Source organism: Meriones unguiculatus, chromosome 7 (assembly GCF_030254825.1).
Source record: "Meriones unguiculatus strain TT.TT164.6M chromosome 7, Bangor_MerUng_6.1, whole genome shotgun sequence".
In the NCBI taxonomy this organism is placed as follows: domain Eukaryota; kingdom Metazoa; phylum Chordata; class Mammalia; order Rodentia; family Muridae; genus Meriones; species Meriones unguiculatus.
Genome location: NC_083355.1, coordinates 97,235,195 through 97,253,333, shown reverse-complemented (window position 1 = coordinate 97,253,333; position 18,139 = coordinate 97,235,195). Strand labels below are relative to the sequence as shown.

At 41.1% G+C, this 18,139-nt stretch overlaps 1 protein-coding gene across 3 annotated transcripts in view; it reads left to right on the top strand.

Annotated features, from left to right (window-relative positions):
- The first annotated feature begins 585 nt into the window (after positions 1 to 585).
- Cep128 (centrosomal protein 128) overlaps positions 586 to 18,139 on the top strand; it is a 351,418-nt gene continuing 333,864 nt past the window's right edge. For all 3 annotated transcript variants that reach the window (XM_060387987.1, XM_060387986.1, XM_060387988.1), the window contains exons 1-3: positions 586 to 736; positions 2,770 to 2,926; positions 16,202 to 16,342. The gene's annotated coding sequence lies outside the window, so the exon portion shown is untranslated. The remainder of the gene's footprint in view (positions 737 to 2,769; positions 2,927 to 16,201; positions 16,343 to 18,139) is intronic.

Genomic DNA, 18,139 nt, shown 5'->3' with positions numbered 1-18,139 from the left:
ACATTTTTTATCTGAGCAGAAGATATGTCTTTCATGTTCTAGTGAGGACGTAACATACCAGTAATGAATAGACCGCCTCATATTGCTTTTGTAGTTTGCCACTGAAGAGATGTCTTAGTCGAGTAATTCCAGGAGGAGAGTGTTTCACTTGATATATTTTTTTTACTTCCCTCCAGTCCCAAGCCTTTAAAACAAGACATTAGAGCAATTTTTACATCTCATTGCTGGCTAATATTTATCCTTTGATGTTTTCTAATAAGGAAAATTATGCTCAATGTCAAGGTAGCATTTGAATTCACTTTCTACCAGGAGTTTGTAGTTTCACAGGCTACTGGCCCTTTAAAAAAACAAAATGAGAGCGGGGCAAAAAGGCAGGGCTCTGGGTCAGTAAATACCGCGTATCCAGTTTCTTCCGGGAAAGCAACTAGAGGCCCTGCGCAGAGCATGCTGGGATTTGAAGTTTATCTCCTGTCATTTTCTCTGTATAGCTCCTTGCTCTGGAGCGTGGGATGGACTACAGCTCCCAGAGGGCCAAGCGGCGGCGGCTTGTCCTGTGCTCTAGCCGCGCCTGGGCGGCTAGTTCAAGTTGCCATAGCTGCGAGTCGGGGGTGAGCTGAGTCGGTTGCTCCGCCGCGTTAGGTCAGTTGCACCTTCGGGGTCGCTGGTAGCCGCGGGAGCCGGGTGGGGCCTCGGCGATGATCCGGCGTTAAGAACCTGGAGACACCTTGCATCTAAGGTACCTGCCCTGCTCTGTACCCTTTCTATCACTTCCCCTATAGAGACATTTGAGTCCTACTTCCCCTTGTCCCAGGGTGGAGATACCAGAGCTGTAAGGGAATGCTGGGTGGGCCGGGTGTGTGGGTGCGGTGTTTGGTGAGGTGGGGTCGATGGTGCGTTTGCTTCCGTCCGGAGGTCGTCCGCGGTTAGGTCCTGGGCATCTCGCTCTGAACGTGCGTTGTCCTGGCTTTGGAGCAGCTTGCCATGGGCTAGCTTACTAGACGTTTTAGCGATTTTACGATGGCCGACTGCCCCGGGTGTATAAGTTGGTGCTTATCTCTGTTTTCTAGTCGCTAGTCACTTGATTTTCCTATGCTAACTTAGGAGATGCTCCGGTCATAGCGGTTAGCAGCCCTCTTTTGGAATTAGTAGAAATACCAAACTTTGAATCCCAGCTGCATCCTGTATTGGTTTAATGGACTGGGTCTGTTAGGTAAAGGTCAAGTAAAGCTAGGTGTTGTAGCGTCCTTGTCAGGCTTATGCACAGTATTTGGCTCAGTGCCTAACACACAGCAGGTTCTCGGTACTTCTTCCTAAAACTGATTGTATCTCACGGAAATATCATGCGAACTGTACAGGCGTTTTTTAATTTTATAGTACCTGTATTAAAAGTAAAAGGGAACTTCTGGTATTAATCTTAATTTATTTGACACAGTACATGAAATATATATTCAACATGTGAATATCAAACTTTATATGTATACATACACACACATATATATAGAAAGAGACAGAGAGAGAGACACACACACACACAGACAAACAGGGACAGGGTCCCACTGTGTGGCCCTGGTTGGCCTGTAACTCACTATGTAGACCAGATAGGTCTCCAAGTCACAGAGCTCCACCTGCCTCTGCCTCCACAGTCCTGGGATCAAAGGCCTGTGGCACCGCTCTGGCTATATTTTATGTTTTTGGAAAAGGTACTGGATGTTCAGAATCTGGCATGTATTAATATTTTATGTTTATGGTGTGTATCAATTTGAACTAGTCATGTTTCTAGAGTCATAGTCATATGACTGCTTCATTGGACAACCCAGAGGGAAGATGACCTTTGACAGCTGTACATTGGCATGAACAGTGGTTCTCAACATGTGGGTCACGACCCCCTGGGAGTCAAAACTGACCCTTTCACAGGGGTCACCTAAGATCATCAGAAAACACAGATATTTACATTATGATTCATAACCGTGGCAAAAATTAGTTATGAAGTAGCAATGAAAATAATTTTATGGTTGGTGGTCACCATGACATGAACTGTATTGAAGGGTTGCAGCATTAGGAAGTTTGGGATCCACTGACAGAGAAATTTCACTGTTCCTAGGACTCACCATATAGTGAATCTTGCTACTGTGTTAGAAAAATGTGTATTAAACCGTTTCTTCACTGGCCACTCTGAAAATCTCTCAGTCTCTCAGTGACTTGTTTTCCCCTGAATACCCTTCTTGAAATGGTTTATTGACAGACACTGAGAGCGGTTTTCTTAGATGGTCTTTCTGTGGATTCTTACAGTTTTAAAAATAGTCATAAAGTGTCGAGAGCATTTCTACCCATTTCGCTTTCCTATAACCAAACGCACAATACTTTTATTTATTTGTTTTACCACTGTGAAAACTGATCAGTTATATAGAATATGTCTTTAAAGAGGGGGAGGCTAGCCTTGACTTACAAATGAGCCAGCAAATTCAGAAAAACAGGTTAATCTTCCTAGTTTAGTCTCATAGCTGATAGATATCGTCAGTACTTTTGCCGAGGCTTGGGGTACAACTCATCCCCTAGCATGAGCTAGCAAGCTCAGAGATGCCTTGGCATGGGCAGAAGATGCCACTTACTAGAAATTTGCAGGCTCGGCATCTGGATACCACTTGGGTATTTGGGTGACTATAGGAGTGTATATTTATTCTGTGATATTTCCTCATCTGTGCATAGAGAAATACAAAATAATTTTCATTAAAAAAATTCAACTTATAGCTCTGTTTCATGGTTTTGTAGGTGTTTTGGGGGAGTGTAGAGGCAACCAAAAAGATCATCTGCTTGACTAGACCTTTTGCCCTGAACCCCATGAAGAAATGATAAGAGGCAGGCATCCGTGCCTAAGGAGAGCGCTGAGCTCAAAGGACAGCAACACAGAGTTCTGGGAGTGTACTGTGTAAGTATGCTTTGTTTTTTTGAGTTTAGCATCTGAGGAAATCTTTTACATTTGTTGTATACTCAAAGTGGAAAAGGGTGTGCCAACAGAAAGAATGCGTGGAGGGCAAGAAGCTCCATTTTGATATTAGTATAAAACTAAAACAGGGTGGCTGTGTATGACACAGTAAAATAATTCAGATGAACAAATAAGTGGAGATATAAGAGGTGTCTGAGGTGCAAGTAGCCTCTTTGCTTGGAAATTCTTGAGTCAAAAGAGTGATCTTTATTTCCAGGTTCTCCAGCTCCAGATTTCCAGTCCTGCCCCTTGTACAGGGCCTCGTGGCTGTTTATAATTGTTCTTCACTAGATTTGACTTACGTGCAACATTTTTAGATTGATCTCTTTAAATATTTAAAGGATCCTACTCTTTTAAACACAAATTGTCATCGGTACCAAAGACTTAGTGTTAAAGCTTAATGTTTGTGAAAATTCAAAATTCAAAATTCAAAAATTCTGGACTTTGAAAAATTCTTTCTTTTGTATTTTGATGGTTAAAAGTTGCTGACACACAGGCATTGTGAGGCTTTGTAATGAATTTCTACTCAAGATTTGATGTGCAAAATTCTTAAAATTAAAGATTTTAGTGTTAGAAAGATGTAGTCTAGTAGGTTAATGTACTCCAGGAATTCTTACCCACACAAATTGACACATTTGGAACTTTGTTTTAGAGTGGATTCACTGTTACGTCTTTAATAATGTTAGGGGGATCATGAGACTGGTTTGAATATAGTCATAGTCTTTATGGTCTGTTTCATATGTAACAATGCATTGTTAAATGGTCATACAAATAGTGTCTATCTATTGTCTTCTTCTTTTGAGACAAGGATTGGAATACAGCCCAGGCTGATCTGGAACTCAGGATCTCTGCTTCAGTGCTAGGTTTTTAGGTATGTTTCACTACTCTGGGCCTCTGCCTTACCTGTTTTAACTGCTACCTTTGTGGCGTAGTGACTATGTGAATTTAATGTATCCTCATCAGTGGTCTCAATTGTTTCTTATAATTCTTAAATGAAATTCATATATATATGTATATATATATATATACACCCTACACATAAGTTGCATGCGCATGCACACACACATACACACATGCACATACATGCATATACTTTTGTTTTCTTGACAGTGGTCATAGGAGTGTAATTTCTGAGTCAGAGCAGGCATATTTACTTTACGTGTTTTGCCAAGTTATTCTCTAGAAAAGCTGCTCTCAGTTTTATAGATAATACACTTTTATTTATTTATTATTGTGTGCTACACGTGTGTAGAAGCGAGAGGACAACTTTTGGCAGTTGGTTCTCTCCTTCCATCCTGGGCTCCAGGGATTGAATTGAACTGAAGAGGTCTGTCTTGCATAGACAAGTGCTTTTATCTGTTGAGCCATACTGTCAGCTTTTAAAACATACTCATACTCCATGGACTGCCCTTGTCAACCTTGAGGATGCGCTAGCTTTGCCCATCTGTCCAAAACAGATAAACAAGGCCATCATTTAATTGTTTTAATTTGCAGTTCCTCAGTGAGCTGAAGTATATTTATGCATTTGTTAGGGACATTTGTTTCCTGTGAATTGCCTGTTTATGTGTCCTTTGTTGCCTTTTACTGCTGGAGTGTTATTATTTTTGTGTGCTTGTAAAGAGCTAACTATTCCCCCAGTTCCCATATAATGCAAATATTCTGAGTTTTTCCTTTTCTTCTGGTGTCTTGTTATGATAATTAGAAATGACTTTAAGAGACTTAGCAAGCCTCTGTCAGATATTCATCTTTCTCTGATTAATATAATAACTTAACCTAAATCTGTATACTGCTAAGTGACTGGAGGATTTTGGAGAAGGCAGCTTCTTGATTACATGAATCTATTTAGCTGATGGACATTTAGAATCTGCCGTGTGTACAGGGTTTCTCATGAAACAGGTACTCCTGAGTGAATGAATGAGTGCTTGTGAATGAACAAGCTTACACTTGAATGGTTTGTGAATGAAAGCTGAGCTGGAGCTATACTCTTTCGAATGAAGAGCAATGTTGCGGAAGAAGTGGGCTATGATTGTTATTTTAAAGGATGGATAGTCAATTTTATAGATTGAGGACAAATGGAAAAGCTTGGTGGTGGGCAGATTAAGGCTTTGAAATGCCAAAACTGGGTTTGTTCATGAGCAACAATTGGTATGCAGAAACTCTGGATGAAGAGCTCAGGGGAAGAAGATACTATGGAATTTGGAGTTCAGAGGTTGGTACAGGTAATTCAAGACTGTACGTAGCTGCAAATGACCATTTCGAGTTCAAATGATTTCACAAATAAGTGAGTGAACCTAGGTTTGATCCAGGCACCTGTTATTTTAGTATATGCTACATAAATTTGAAATGCTGCCTTGTATACCATATAACAGATATTAGCATTAATAGTATTCATATTAATAGTACATGGCTCAATCAATATTGATTTAAGACTCCAAATAATTAATTCAGATCCTTTGTTAATAAAAGTCTCCATTTAATAATTGTTTAAGTAGTATTTGTTCTCTGTAAAGTTCCAGACTTTGAACTTTGCTTCTGGATTAATTAAGACTGAATAATTTAAAGAAATCTAGTTGCAAATTAATTTAGTAAAGGCCCAGTGCTGTGGGGCTCCTCTGGATAAGTTTGAAGTCAGCTGTCTTTGGATAGCCATTTATTTGCACTTGGTCTATGATGATAGACTCCCTTTTCTCAGCGGGGTTCTGAAGGGCTTCCATGATTGGGTGATTCCACATCTTGTAAGGAGGTCCCATGGCCCTCAGGGCAGATTCCAGGTTAGACCCTTTCCCTGATAAGGAAACTGCTCTAGCAAGCACCTAGGAATTCCTAGAAATGTCCCACCGAATTAAGGATTTTAGACTTTCAGTAGTCCAGCAGTGACTTTCAATTATAGTTGGAGATCCTGACACTCCAGGATAAATAAGTACTGTATTTTCCTTTTTGTGATAGGACTATTTAAATAGCCCTGACTCCCTGACCCAAGTGAATCAAACACATTAACGCTTGAAATCCCTCCCTCTGCCTAAGGTTTATATTGCCCTTGATTCCACCCAAATAAAGGCACACAGGTTCGAGGTTTCCCACTTCAAGATAGTCTGAGATTCGTCATTTCATTATCCTCTGGGTCGCGCCTCACTGGGCCTGCCCTCTGTCCCACTGGGCCTGGGCCTCACTGGGCCTGTGTCTTGGCTGCAAGCCGACCAGGCATGGGCCTTGGCCTGCCTAGGCCTCTGCCATGCTCAGCACAGCAGCTTGACCAAGAGCTGTAACACTCTGGTACAGGCTTTGGAACGCCTGAGCTGGGTGATCTCATGCTAAAAGAGCCAAACTGTTAACACTCTGTGGAAAACCTTTTCCATATCCCGGCTTAGGCCAATTGGGTCTCACCATAAGGTGCTCTGACTGACCCTGAGAGAAAATCTCCAGTTCTCTGTCCAGAAGTCGAGTTCCTGGACCCCAGCCGGAATCCATACGACTGCTAATAGAGAATGACAAGCACGTGCCAGACACTATGCTGATTGCCAGGCTCCAACCTTATCTGATCCAGTTTGTGTTTCTTTAAGAGAATATTTGAAACTGAGTGCTTTATAAAAGAAATATGTTAATATGATTCAAAATTCTCGTTGTCAGTGAGTCCTAACAGCACTGTCCAGGGGTCATTCCTGAGCCACATTCCTGAGCCAGATGAGGGTATTTACATGATGGCAGGTCAAGCCGTGAGAGAGGGAGCAGGAGAGCCCCTGACAGCCAAGTTGGCTTTGTAAGGATCTACTTTTCCATTGTGTAGTCCAGTTGCACAGGACCTAACCTACTCATGGGTGCTGAAGATGAACCCATTTTCGGGGGCGCCTTTTGTGTCTTAGTGTCTTCCATTCAGGGCTCAGCATGTAGAGAATTGGTTCTCAACCTGTGGGTCACGACCCCATTTGGGGGGGTCACATATCCGATTCATAACAGTAGCAAAATTACAGTTATGGAGAAGCAAGGAAATAATGTTATGGTTGGTGGTCACCATAACACAAGGAACTGTATGAAAGGGTCACAGCATTAGGAAGGTTGAGAATCACTGACGTGTGTAGATCACCAATCTTAGTGATTAAGCTTCCAGCAAATAAACTTTTGTGGGATAAAATGCATATAAGCATAGCAAACCATGAATCAAGCAGTCTGTGTTGAGATTTAGAGGGTTCCTAGGTGGCTGGTAAAAGGCCTGTCAGACTGCCTAGGCTGGGTTGAGGCAATACCCACCATGGGAGGACAGTGCAGTGTGCTGCGGCCAGAGCTTGGCAGAGAGAGAAGGCCGTCTAAAGGGCGTTTCTTCTCATCTGAATCTTGACCAGGAAGTAGGAGTCAAGCATGGACGCCTAGGAATGTGGTCCTTGAGAAAGATTCTGAGAGTGAGAAGAATGTTCTAGGAAATCAAGTAGTTTATTTCTTTGTAAAATTAAGAAGAAAAGTGTGCTTTGTAATGCAAAGAAATAGCTTGCTTTTTGCTTTTATTTTTTTACAAATCTCTTAAAATTATATTTTTATAGTTGCTCCCTACCAAAAAAAGAAGCAACTGTCATGTGCTACACTACCTGCTTAAGTGTGTGTATTCTGACTCGAATGCATCCTGTTTCCTTCCATCATTGGAAGGCTGTCACATATGTCTACAATCTAAGTTCATCCTGTTTCCTCAGAGGGTTGAGGGGAAAGTTCAGGAAATAACTTCAGAACCAGATCAAGTCAATTGTTATGTTAGTAAAGTACAGTTATATAACAGTTAGCCTTTGCTGTAAAACAAACAAAACCTTGGAGACGTACAACAATAAATGTCCGGTCCTCTGCAGAGACTTAGCTATGCTGCCTGCTTAGCGTGGCTAGACTTGTTCAGTTGACTGGGCAGCCAGCTTTCTGCTGCTCTAGGCTGGAAGACAGGGGATCTATGTGTCCTCTGTCCTCCACTGTCTGGTCTGCGAAGACTTTCAGGAGAGTAAGGTAGAAAAGATAGGAGAGGGGGGAGAGCAAGAGCCAGGGCACAATCTCATTTCTCTTTAGGCTGCTAGAGTTAAGATCCTGCTGATGGCAAGCAGAGTCTGTAACTAGCAGTTAACTATTTAAAGTAGGAGAAAAAGAGTACATAGATGTGAAGATTTTGCGTGAAATTTAATGTATTAACATCCTGATTTAGTTTCTCCATGTTAGTGCAAAGGCTTTCCTTGTAGCTCACTTAATGTTAAGTAGCAGTTTTGTTCCAGTTTTCAGGTCTGCAGACATGGATAATTTAGATGTTTGCCAGAGTGTCAGTGTTACTGTTCTGTCCACCATGGAGACCAGAAGGAAGGCATGTCTGCTCATTACGTCTCCACAGTTGGGCTCATAAGCTTTGTCTTATTTTATTTTAATCCTTAGTGGGATTGCAGACTCAGCTAACAGAGCCAGCCAAGCATCCCACTGTGTGAGGCAGGTGTAGAGGAGCTTGGAGTGAACAGACAGGTATGAGTCTGCCTAGGGTGTGTTGTGCTGTGTGCATCCACCTTCCTGTGGAAAATCTGTCCTCACACTGACAGAACCTTCGACTGATTGTTAGAAAACTGGAAATTGGACTTTTCAAGTGATGTCTGTTTTCAGATTCATGTTTTAAGATAACCTAGATAGTCTCAAGTAGACATTGTTTGCCCGGGTCTGTTCTATAGTCCTCCCAAGTTACATTGTCTGAATTAAACAAAATGATGTCAGAAGCTCAGGGATCCAGTTGCCATCTGACAATCTTTTGTTCAATCAATCTGGTCAGTTAGGACACATAATAGTTGCTGTCTGTACTGTCAGATGATTTAATTTTGGTCTGTTATTTGGGGTATGATTGTGCTATTTATCTGTTTTATCTGGTAGTAAATACAAGAGTGTAATTCTGGCCTTAATACAAGTAACAAACACATTCATCTCAGGTTTGGCAGTAGGCATTGCCATTTCTCTGGACCTTTTCTATCTCTTGGCTTATGGTTTCAGGACATCATGGAGGAAGAGTATGGCCAACAGAGCTGTTCAATTCATGGATGTCAGGAAGCAGGGATGGAGCTGGGACAGACATGTCATTCAAGGCCATTCTGTTAGTAACCTGTTTCCTCTAGTTAGGCTCTACCTCGTAAAGGTTCTCGAACTACCCACAGTAGCACCTTCAGCTGGGACCAGCCCTTCAATGTATGAGATTTCTCTGTGTAGCCTGGGCCATCCCGGACTTGCTTTCTAGACCAGGCTGGCCTCAAACTCACAGAGATCCGCCTGTCTCTGCCTGTTACTGTGTTTTTTAAATTTTGTGGTCTCAGCTGCTTTCGTACTGAGCACTCTCAAACTTTTCCATATACCCTATTTTCATTTGCCCATTAGGCATCTTCACTCTGTTACTGCTTTCCAGGACACACCATGATTCTTCCTTCCTACCTGAAGAGCTTACAACATAATTCTTGTAAAGTCTATTTCTCTTCAGTAATTCTTTTGCTGTCTGTAGCATCCATTATTCTGCCAACCATCAGAACTGAAAACTCAAACTTCAGCTTTGACCGTGTTTTGCGGCTCACGTGTAGCTCATCTCCTCTGCCCTTCATTACTGTTGGTGCTTACCTGAGAGACTGTGGTCGCCTGTCTGGAAATCTCTCTGTGATGTGCTCGGTATGTCACTCCTCAAGATTCTTCCTCCTCCTTCCAGTTCTGGCATTCACATGCTTTTAATTTGACAGTATTCGAATTCTTTAAAAAAAAACGATTTAGTTTTATTATTTAATTATGTGTATGTATTCACACAATTTGTGTGCTGTGTGCCTGCGGAGTCTAGAGATGTCCAGTTTCATGGAGTTGGAGTTACAGGTGGTCGCAATAGGCCACTGGTTCTCAACCTTCCTAATGCTGCGACCCTTTAATACAGTGCTCATGTTGTGCTGACTCCAATCATGACATTATTTGGTTGCTACTTCATAACTGTAATTTTGATATTGTTATGAATCATAATGCTACACAGAGAAACCCTATCTTGAAAAGACAAAAGAAGGAATTGAATGGCTCAGAGGTTAAGAGCACTGGCTGCTCTTCCAGAAGTCCTGAGTTCAATTCCCAGCAACCAAATGGTGACTCATAACCATCTACAGTGAGATCTGGTGCTCTCTTCTGGCATGCAGGTGTACATGCAGGCACTGTACACATAATTAATAATTAAATCTTAATAAAAAAGAACCACTGATACAAATCTGCAAGAGCAGTTAAGTGACCTTAGCTGTTGAACCGTTTCTCCAGCTTCAATATTAGACTTCTTAAGAGAAATCCGCCTGTAGCCTATGAAGCCACAACATGCAAATCAGATGACAGCAGAGCTGCCCTGGCGCAAGGGTGGGAGCTCTCTGGGGTTGGACCATCTCTAGTTTCTCCGAGACAGCCTCTGACTGCACCCCATTTCCTTATATTCGCTCTCTGTCAGCCTTCGACTCACCCTCCATGTTGAGTGCTGGGTTCTGATCTGACTTATGGGATTTTTATCTTACTGGTCACCCTCTCATGGAATATTCTTGCCAGTCCTTCTCACCAAGGACTGTGATCTACTTACTTTCATCTTTGTTCTCTGTCTGTCTGTCTGTCTGTCTCTCTAGGGCTTTGCACGTCTTAGGCAAGTGCTCCGCCACTGAGTCCCAGCCCCAGCTCGCAGTGTTCTGAGACAGAGACTTGCTAAGTTGCTCAGACAGACTTTGACCTTTTGAGCCTCTGTCTTGGCCCCCTGCATGCTATGATGATATGTGTTAACTGTATCTTTTGTGTTCTCTTGCCTTTGTAATATAGTAAAGATTCAGAATGGACCTGTTTGAGTATCTGGTTCAGAGTCCTATGGAGTACCTTGTTTTCCTGCATGTGGAGGAACTGGCTGATGGACTGTGGATTTTGATCTTGTGTAAATTTCCTGGAAGGGTTTGAGGTGAGAAGTTACAGAAGAGCACCGGTGTAAAGAAAAAAGGAACAACTAACTGACAGCTGTTTGTACATGGCAACCTTTGCTAACTTGGTGACTTTTTCACCTGAAGGGTGGTCTGCACCCCGGAGCGCTATGGCTGTTGAGACATTCTGAAAATTGAATTTGGTCGATGATTAAAACACATTCCCTCTCTCAATATCAATGTCATTACCTTGAACATCTTCTTTGAGGACAGTTGCCTTGGATAGGGACAGCTGAGACACATGGAGGCTATAGAAGCAATCACCCACTTAACATGCACTAGTCAGTCTTTGTGAAATATCACCCCTGATGCTGGGTGCTTATCTTTTATGGAACAGCTTGCAAATCCTAATTGTTTTAAACTGACTCTGAGGAAAAGAGATTTGAGAATCAATAAATCACAGCTCTCATACATACAAATGTGCCTCATTACAATGAAGACCGTGTGATGGCTCTTTAGGTCAAATAACAAAAGGGGTGGACTTGAGTTTATAAAGGCTCACTGCAGCCCTCCCATTACAATACGCTGCTTTCTCCCTCTGGCGCCAGTGGCCACGGCTGCATATAGGCATTTGTTTAGATGGCATGAATGGATGAGGGTTCATTGCTTGCTCTGGTGGTTGTATGTCTTCTTTATAAGGTTCATTAAGGCAGATGCAACAATATTTATACCTTTAAGTATTGATGTGTTAGGAGCAGCTAAACAAACTCATCTAAGAACTGTTCTGTCTGCTATTCAGACATGCTTTCTTTATGATTTTAAAGGCCTTTACCCAAGGTCACCCATCTTAGCCCTCTCTTGAGCCTTGGGCATGCTCAGATCTGAAAAGCAAATAGTGTTTTCTCGTCAGTTTTGTTGCACAAGGAGTGTAGGAGAGTAATTACTGTTTTTTTCTCCAGCTGAAGGAAATGCTCTTTTCATCCTTAGACAGAATTTAAAATCAGTTTTCATAAGTCGTTCTTCAGACTTGACAGTTCATTCTTTTCTGTCATCGTGTATCTTAGTGACATTTTTTTATAATGATGAGGATGGATTTCTCATCCAATTGAAATTTTTCCTTTTTTTTTTTTTTTTTTTTTTTTAAACAATGATGAAAACGTTCCCTGGGCCTACATGGATGTTTTCTACTTGTCTTAATGTTTCTTTTTTCTTTCTCCTTTTTTTTTTGCCTTTTCCATTTTATTATTTTATTTTTTATTTATTCTTTTCACATAGAATATATTCCGACAGACTGCAGTTTCCTCTCCCTCCACTCCTCTTAGCTCCCTTTCCACCTCCCCCAGATCTATTTCTCCTCCATTTCCCCTCAGAAAAGAACAGGCCTCCCAGGGATATCAACTGAACATGGAAACATGGTATAACAGATATGACGAGGCACAAACTCTCATATCAAGGCTGGATGAGGCTACCCAGCAGGAGGAAAAGGTCCCGAAGGGCAGGCTAGAGAGTCAGAGACTGCCCCAAGAACATGAAGCTACACACAACCATAACACAAATGCAGAGGACCTGGTGAAGACTCTTGTAGCCTCCATAATTGCTGCTTCAGTCCCTGTGAGCCCATATGAGCCCTGCTTAGTTGATCCTGTGGCCTGTGTTCTTATAGTGTCCTTGACCCCTCTGGTTCCTATAATCCTTCCTATTCTTCGGGGTTTCCCAAGCTCTGCTCTGTTTTGGCTGTGGGTCTCTATATGTGCTCCCATCAGTTGCTGGGTGAAGCCTCTCTGACAACAGTTGGGCAAGGCACTAGTCTATGAATATAGCAGAATATCTGTAGGAATCATTTAATTGACTTTTATTTTTAGTTTTGACCAGTTGTGTTGGGGTTTATCCAAGGTCTAGGATAAATATCTAGGGATATTGGCACTTTTGGGCATGGACTTCCTCTCCTAGAATGGCCAAGTTAGACCAGTCATTGGTTGGCCACTCCCACAAATTATGTGCCACCATTACCCCAGCACATCTTATAGGCAGGACAAATTGTAGATCAAAATTAGCGTTCCAGATCCATCACTGGGAGCTTTGCCTGGTTGTAAAAGATGACCAGTTTAGGCTCCATGTCCCCCATTACTAGGAGTCGTCATTAGGGTCACTCTAATAGATTCCGGGGAGTTTTTGCTGTGCTAGGTTTCCATAGCATCCCCCAAGTGCCCACCAGTTCCAGCTGTATCTCCCTGTACTCTCCATGCCTAAGCCTGTTCCTGTCTCCATAAGCTCCCAGTCTCCCCCCAATCCCCTTGAGCCTTCCTTGTTACTTAGCCTCTCTGGCTCTATGGATTATGGTGTGGTTATCCTTTTCAGCTAATACCCACTTAAAAATAAGTACAAATCATTTTTGTCTTTCTAGGTTCGGGTTACCTCGCTCAGGATTATTATTATTATTTTTTGTTCCATCCATTTGCCTGCAAATTTCACGTAGTCACTTTTTTTAAAAACAGCTGAATAATACTTATGTGTAAATGTACCACATTTTCTTTATTCATTCTTCAGTTGAGGAACATTAGGTCTTAATGCTTCCTTGAGCCTCAGATTGCAATACTGACTGTGTCACTCATGAACCATTCTTAATTTGTTCTCCAAAGCAGCATTTGATTGCAATAAGCAAAGTCTGTATATATTCAGGTTTTCAAACAGTCCTTTGATATGTGTGTTTATTCTGGCATTTGGATTGTATTTTTTAGTAAGCCAGTTTTTAAAATAACTATTCTTCAGCATAACTAATAGAGAGAATATACAGCGCCAAAAAAGTTTCTTTTGGCTCCCAACTCATGGAAAGTGGTTCTGTGGCTGAAGTGAAATGTGGAGACAGCTCCTGTGAACTTGTTTGTTCGGCTCATCGCTGGGTGAGAACTAGTGAAATGGTGTCACCTCGGTGGTCGTCAGGAACTTGGAAGTGGGGTCAGGCAGGAAAAGGAAACAGGTACCAATGAAAAGAGAGCTCGGAGAATGCAGCCTGTGGAGTTCATTTTCTAGCTTGTCAGCTTGTTACTTTGTTGTGCTTGAAGGTGATCTTTATATTTCTTTTTAGTATATATTTGTATTTTCTTTTGATTATATATTGATACAAACTCATTATTGAAAATTCATAAAAGAATAAACGCTTAGAAGAATACAAATTGGAGATATATTTCAGAGGGTAAATATTCTTTGGGGGAATAATTCATTTCCCCACTGCCCTCCTATTTCCTGTGCCTCAAAGTTTACATTCTGGTACTTTATATACATACCCAGAAAACATATAACTTTTATTAGAAAACTGGAACTCATACTTTAGCCCTGCTTTGTCATTTAGCAAACTGTTCTTTAAGGCCATAGTTTTAGTGGCTATTTACTGTCTCATTGTTGAGTTCCACTGTATAGTAATAAGCCGTCCCACTTGGGGGTCCTTTGTTTTAGCCATTCCTTTTTTTTTTTTTTGATGAGACAACTAATTTTATTTTAGCAATGGAGTTTCTATTTTATATATTCTTAATCTTTTTTAGTTCCTGTGGGTACCAGCCTGTCCTGGCACATCAAGTCTCAACAGGACTAAGTGCATCCTCTCCCACTGAGGCCAAACAGGGATAGCCCGGGTAGAGAAAAGGGATCCAAAAGCCAGCAACAAAATCAGAGACAGCCCATGTTCCAGTTGTTAAAGGACCCACATGTTGACCAAGCTGCACATCTGCTACATATGTTTAGGGGGCTAGGTCCATCCCATGCATCTTTTTTGGTTGGTGGTTCTGATTCTGTGAGCCCCTATGGGCCTAGGTTGGTTGATCCTGTAGTTTTTTTTTTTTTTTTTTTCAATGCACTTTATTCAGGAACCTTGAACAATCATCTGACCCTGGGGAAAGCCAGCCCTTAGCCATTCTTTTTTATTTTGAATTCACATAGTTTTCATTTTCTCTTTAGTACAACTTCACAGTAAATATCTTTATATACAGATTTTTAGTTGAATTTTGTTTAGGGGTCAGTTTTGGGTGTGTAATTCTTAGGTCAAAGGTATGAACAGTTTTTGGCAGCTAGTTGAGTGCTGATGGCCAGGCAGGTTGTATCAATTTGTATATACTCATTGGAGAGTTTAGGCATGCTCTTTACCTGAAACCCAGCTATCCACAGACATTATTACTTAATGGAAGCAGTAGGATAGGAAAACATCTTCATTGTGTAATTTACATGTCTTAGAGTGTTTTTGGTGAATTTTCTTTTGTGATCACTCAGCGTATGTCTCAACATATAATTACTCCGACTCTACATATTAGCTAGTTTCCCTTGGGAGAGAGATTTTTGGAGTCAGTTTTCTTTAATGCTAGTGATCTTAGGGTATAGCACAATTAAAAACTAAGTTTAAACTGTAGTGTAAAGTAATCTGTTGTTAATAAAGAATACATAATTGCCACTACTTTGTGCTTTTTGAGGAGGTGCTCAAAACTTATTTCTGGCCTCCATATATCTACCCCAGCTTTACAAAAGTGTCATTAAAATAAAATTGCATAATTTTCCTCCATTCCCCGTTTTCTTTCTTTCTTCCAGCTCCCCCATGTCCTGCTCACCTCACTCCCATTTCCTCTCAAATTTATGGTTTTCTCTTCTTTGCTATTTCTATGGATGTGCGTGTGCACATGTGTGCGTGTGTAGATACATACACACACACCCCAACACACCACCAACCTTTTGAGTCCAGTATTGTGTGTACATGATTTCAGGGCCGACTACTTGGATTGAATAACTAATTAGGGAGCTTCTCCCGAATGGAAGACTACTTTCTGCAATCTCGGCATCCCTTAGATGGCTGTAGTTGTTTGTCTGTGTTGGGGCCCATGAGAAACCGTTTGTCCACATTAGCATGCCTGTTGTCTACCCTTGCTTTTGACATATGTGCACACCTCTTGCCAACTCCAGGGGCCAAGGTTTCTTTGTTTTCTTCCTTTCTCACCAACGTCAAGAGTTCTTTGGCCCATGATAGATCAGTGTCTTTTGGTAGGAAAGTATCAATGGCACAGTAGCTGCTTTCTGTGTGGTGACACTTAGGCTTCCATTCAGGTTTGCTATGGGAGTCATTCTTAACCTTTCAGTTGTTAGTAATAGTGGAGAGATGTGCCAACTTTTTATTATTAGCATTGGAAAAAATCTATTTATATAAGCGTAGTCTTTCTTCAGTTTACTCTCTGTGAAATTTAAATTATAAAAATTACTTAAGATAGTTGCCAAATGTTCATATGATTAAAAAAAATACATGCAATTTCTCAGGTGCTTATCTCCTTAAATGTTCATACCTTTGCAGGAGTTCCACCAGATGCAGGAGTCTGAACAGCTCTCATTGATCAAAGTTATTGAAATTAATAGCAGAACATTTCGAGCACACCTGTGAAACTCATGCTGAAAAGTGATCGTATCTTATTGAAAGTATGTAATCCTAGCCGTGGTAAGTGACAGGACTTGCTCCTTCTGTGTTACATCATGGTAAGAAGTAATTTAACATTTTTAATTTTATCTAGTTTCACTATGATTTCCTGTTACAGATTGTTCGCAACATAGTTTAGTCGTAATGCGTGTTCTGTAAAAGCATTTGAGAAACCTCTGCAGGGGTAAAGGATAAATGCACGGGAAAGGGTGCTCCACATGAAATCATGTTGTCTGTCCTCCTTTGAGGGATGCAGTGGAAATTACATGGAGTGGGGATGACTTAAGAGAGTCTTGGGATTGTGTTTATAATATAATGTTCTATTTCAAACCTTCCAAGCACGCTATGGTGATACTTATCACCAGTGATCAGTTCTAGATGGTGTGCATATGCATATTAGACTCTGGGCAAACTATTTCAGTCATTTTCCCAAATGGTGAGAAAGAGCCATGGCAATTTGGCCTTTAGGTACTCTTAGTCAAGTTGAAGTTCAAATGTCTATTTACTTGAAGAGTATGATGTGCAAGTGTATCCAAAAAAATTAACTGTAGACGAAGATGAACGTTGTTGGCACTCTTCCAGGAATCAAGTTGTCCTAAAGACGGTTATTTTGTTTTCTGTTCCCATCAACCACTGTAATAGTAAGCACACTTCTTTTCATTGTCACCTTCTTTTCCATGATGATGTCTTAACTGACGATAGAATTTTGATAAGAGATCCCAGACATAATTATTCTTTCCCTCATTTGTCAATGACAGGAAAAATTAATAAACAAAAGCCCTTTACTTGGGGGCTAGTGGTTTGATTTGTTTTCAGGATTCTTCATGAAATGTTTTCTCCTGTATCTGTTTAAGGTTTTCATGTGATAAATGATGAGAGGGAGTTGAAACTATAGACACACATATAGAACACAGTGTATTCTGCTACTTTGCTTATCAGTTCTTAGTAACCATTAAGATTACTAATACATACTACGTAACAGCATTGTGTATAGTGAAAGGAACACAGTTGAAGATGGAGAAGGCTAGTGAATTGGCCCCTGCTAAGAGCACTCACCGTGTGCAGCTGGACTCATTTCTTACCTTTTAGCCTCAGTGTTCTCTGTAGGTTAGGGAGTGGTTGTAGTTAATACTATTCATTATCAGCATTATTATCTATTATCTTCTGGTTTGTGTGGTGCTGGCTCTACTACAAACCTAGATCTCCAGGCCCAGCAGTGTTCATTTTATGCTATGTGATTCAAATTGGGTTGTCTGTATAAACATATAAGTACCTCACATTGTAGCTGGCACTTGGAAAATACAGATTCTTTTTGCATCTACTGCTAAAGAATGACGGAAATTACTTGAGAGTAAAAGGACACACTGAAGAGATTCTTGAGAGAGAGAGAGAGAGATGCAGATGTGGATTTCCAAAGTCTTAAAAGCATTTCAGATTTTGCATTGGTTACTGCTGTTGTTGCTGTGACAGATAACATGACAGAAGCAACTTAAGAGAGGAAGATGTTTTCTTCTTGGCTCGCAGTTTCACAGACTTAAGTCCGTGCTTGCTTATCCAGAACATCTTAGTGATGGGCACTGTGGTGGGCAGTCTCCTTCATTTCTTGGTGGACAGGGAGCAGGAAAAGAGGGAGTACAGTGGCCAATTCCTCCAACTACGTCCTATTTCTAACCCTTTACCACACCCAACAATGTCATTATAGTATAAGCCTATGAAGGAAGTAATCCACTAATTATTAGGTCATCTTACTGTGTCTAGAAATACTGTCACGGACACAACCAGAGCTTCTCTAATGCCCCAGTAAATCACATTTATTAA